The following is a 4,080-nucleotide window of genomic DNA, read 5'->3' on the forward strand; positions in this document are numbered from 1 at the left end:
TACAAACCCACACTACAAACTAAATGAAATTTAGTGGCATAGAAAAAGTGTCACTAAAAACGGAAAATATGCCACTAAAGGCCCCTTGGGGAGTCAGTGGCACAAAAAAAAATGTCACTAAAAGCACTGCCACTAAAGGTCTTTAGTGACACTTTTTTGTTGTGCTACTGCAACCTTATTAGGTTTTAATGACACTTCTTTATTACACCACTAAATAACTTTTGAGTTTTAGTGGCACTATTTTTATGTCACTATATAATTGCTAAAATAAATAATATCCCATGCTTTTAGTGTCATATTTTTTTACCACAAAAACATTATATTCAAAGATTTGGTCCATTTTTTAAACTTAAATAGAATATAATATAATAAAAAGACAATTAAGATAATAAATGAAGAACATAATATCACTATTTTAACTTAAATTTAACGTGTGTAACAACAAAATACTTAAAACACACGTCTTCAAAAAAAAAAAAAAGTTTAAATGTTGTGGTAGTACTCAAAACATAAAACTATCAAACTAAATAAAACTTGATTGGCCTTGAACTTTGTATACTGCTCCTCTTGTTTATCCAAATTACGAACCACCAGCAAAACCTATTTAACCACAATATATTATTAATTAACTCAATTTATGAAATAATTTAAAGAACATGAAGATTAACAGAAAAAAAAAAAAAAATCAACATATTAGATGCAACAAAATATTCATTTATAAAGACATAAATCAAAACTCAACAGAGCAACTTCTTTCCATGGATAATTTGAAAGTCATTGGTGGAAGACTTGGAAGTCGTTAGTGGAAGACTTGGTGGGTTTCAATGGTGTATTTCTAGACCTCCCGATCAAGTAAGCAAAAAAAGGTCATGTATGAAGTTAGTGGGTCTAATGGGTAATTACTAACAAAAGATAAACAAAAACATACATAGATTATAAATCGCTTGACATATTTATAAACCATATATGATTTATAAAAACAATGGATCTACCATTCCAAAACATTTTCCAAAACAAAAAAAATACATTCCAAATCCTACACACCAAACACATGACGAATTCCAAATATCTTTACATAATAAAATAACTACTTTGCTTTAAAGTTTAACTCCGACAAGAATAAACAAAACTAAATTTTAATCAATATTCAAAGAAAACGGAAGAACTAGAACCCTTTTTCCCTAGTCCTATATTCCTGTTACCTATTACAGCTTGAGACCCAACACTAAACAGTCGTAATATATGCAAGAAAACTCATCAAGAACAATGTAATCTCGCTGGGGATATTTATCGAACACCTTCTGTGCAATGTTTCGAACTCCACCTCAGTACAAGAATTATTGGTAGAAGGACCCCAAATTTAAATTATAAACCTCAAAGAACGACAACTCAACCAAAATAGAAATAGTTTTAACATCTTGTTACCTAAATTCAAAATTGCAAAATTTTCAAGAAAACTTCCAAAAAGAAACGTACCCAAATGCTGTGAAATTTGAATTCTGAAGTTTTGCCTTATTCTTGATTGGTCGCCTTTGTATTTCACCCTTGATCGATCCCAACTGAAATCAGCAACCAAGAACTCTGAAAAACAGCACCGTCGATTGAAGTTACTAATTTAACATATCACAGTTATCATACATTAAAAAGCTACACAAGTTACCTGAATAACTATATGGAAGTGCAACTTCAAAGAAGATTTAGGTAGTGTTTGTTTTTTGTCTGCAGATCTGCGAGACGTCTTCTGTCTGCGCCGCGCAGACCACGCGCAGACATTAGTCTTCGCAGACTGTTTGTTTTTTTGAAGACTGCAGACCTAAAAATGTTTGCGCGCCCTCTTCTTGGCGCAGATGTGGACCAGAGTCTTCTAACATCTTCAGACATCTTCTAGCTTAAAAAAACATATATATCTTTATTTTTTTTAAGTTTTTTTTTTTTAATTTATATTTTTTCCAACTTTATTAATGATAAACAATATGAAAAAAAAAATTACAAAACTTAAAAAAAACATTTGACGATACAAACATGATATTTTTAACAAATTTATAAATAAAAATTTATTATAATAATAGTCGTTGAAGTTGTTTATATAAATATGAAAAAAAAAATCATAATATATTCTTATATTTTTTTGCCAAAATTTTGTAAAACTTTATTTAATAGAGTATCATCAATTTCTCGAGAAAATATTTATCGTACGTTTTTAATAGATTTATTTAAAAAAATCGAAGTTTATTTCCATCTATTTATGTATCAAATTCTTTGATCACTAATTATAATGTTTAGTTATAACTTTGCAATCAAAGTTGTTGGTTTTTATCAAATATGTATATGAATTAATACTATTTTTATTTTTATTTTTTATATAATAATACATAAAAGTTGATCTAGATTCGTTATATATTTATAATAAAGTCGTAAAAATATATAAAAAATTCGCTTTGAAGTTTTAAAAAATCAGTTTATTTAGATTTCAGTTTATTTTAATAGCCCGCAGATGTTAAAAAAACAAACAGTCTTCTTTTTTCAGACTGCAGACGTTTGGTCCACCTCTTCTACTGCAGAGGTCTACAGATGTGATCCGCAGACTGCAGACATTTTGCCTCAGAAAAAACAAACAGCACCTTAATCTTTTAGAGAAACTTGAGTACTTGACATCAAAATCCAAATTGTCTAGTATGAATCACCTTCACATAAAATCATAAAATCATATAAGTGTGTATAGAATTATGAAGTCATACAAGCTCTAAGTTCATTGCAAACTTTAGTTTAGTTCAAAATATACCTAGACACTACAAAGCTCGAAAATGTAGTTTAATCGCACTATAAAATGATTTTTTTTTTCATTTGAGAATTTCTACAAACACCTTATCTTCATCTTTTTTTCAATGATCTCAACAACAAAATACTTAACACCATGATGACCTATTGACCTATAACCATAATTCTTCAACATTAGCATAGCTATATAATAACAGAGCATAAAATCTTGTGAAAGAAAAGAAGAAACTAGAACAAGAAGAAGAATGAGAAATTGGTGCCTGATGTTGACGAAATCACAGGAATCAATAAAAAGACCCAATTTCGTCAAACCCCCTCTAACAATTGCATCTACTCGACCTAATCAAGGAATCTATAAAAAGACCCAATTTAATCATACCTTGAATATGCAGTTGGAGGAAAATTAAGAGCAGATATGAAGCTAAATCCACATTAAATAGCAAAACACATGTCTTCATAAAATGTGGTCACCGATGTATCCTAGCTCCAGTTGTGGTTTCTTCGAAGGTTGTTACCGGCGTTTGAGGCACCAACCACGATGTGGGCCCGATGGTGAGTACGAAGCGAAGAGGACTACCGATGAGTGGATGACGGGGACTACCGATGAGTGGGTAAGTGGATGACGGCGACCAGGGGGTGAGTGACATGGGAGAACGGAAGAGGGAATAAAGTGAGATAGATTTATCTATTAGTTTTACCCGATGAAACTTTGCCCTAATAATTTCACTACATTTGAAAAAATTTTGGTTGCTACCTATTTTCCCCACTTTACTATAGTGGCACAAAAACATATTGTCACTAAATATAATTTTATTTGTAGTGCCACCAAGAATAAATCATTTATTCCTTTGAAAATTACGTTAGTAGAAAGTAAGCTTCTAATGACAAAGCAAATGGGAGGCACGTGGAACTCGAAGCAGCTCAAGAACCATAGCCGGATGCAACAATTGTTGACACTAGTTTCAATAAGGAATCGTTGAGCATGAATAGTAGCTATTCATAAACATAAATTGTTCACCATAATGGTAGAAATCATATAACTTGAGAAATGTGGAATCTCTCATTGTTGAGTTCTTGATGGTTTCTAGTTAAACCACCAACTACCAAAATGTTATATCAGATCTTGAATCTGACAAATAACTTAGAGTCATGAACATTGAGATGTAATCCATGTTTAACAATCAAGTATGGACTTGATTAATCTTCCTCTGTATAGCAAGGCTAAAATGAGTAAGAGATTCTTCTAGAAAGAATATATATATATATATATATATATATATATATATATATATATATATATAT

At 30.6% G+C, this 4,080-nt stretch overlaps 1 long non-coding RNA gene across 1 annotated transcript; it reads right to left on the reverse strand.

Moving 5' to 3' along the window:
* Nucleotides 1–389: 389 nt before the first annotated feature.
* LOC145006524 (uncharacterized) lies at nucleotides 390–3,497 on the reverse strand. Its single transcript, XR_013662931.1, has 4 exons — nucleotides 3,158–3,497; nucleotides 1,661–2,684; nucleotides 1,477–1,581; nucleotides 390–600 (listed from the first exon to the last, which is right to left on the reverse strand). It is a non-coding gene; the product is annotated as an uncharacterized LOC145006524 (long non-coding RNA).
* Between the last annotated feature and the right edge of the window lie 583 nt (nucleotides 3,498–4,080).

Source organism: Lactuca saligna, chromosome 7, assembly GCF_052625555.1.
Source record: "Lactuca saligna cultivar CGN05327 chromosome 7, ASM5262555v1, whole genome shotgun sequence".
Classification (NCBI taxonomy): domain Eukaryota; kingdom Viridiplantae; phylum Streptophyta; class Magnoliopsida; order Asterales; family Asteraceae; genus Lactuca; species Lactuca saligna.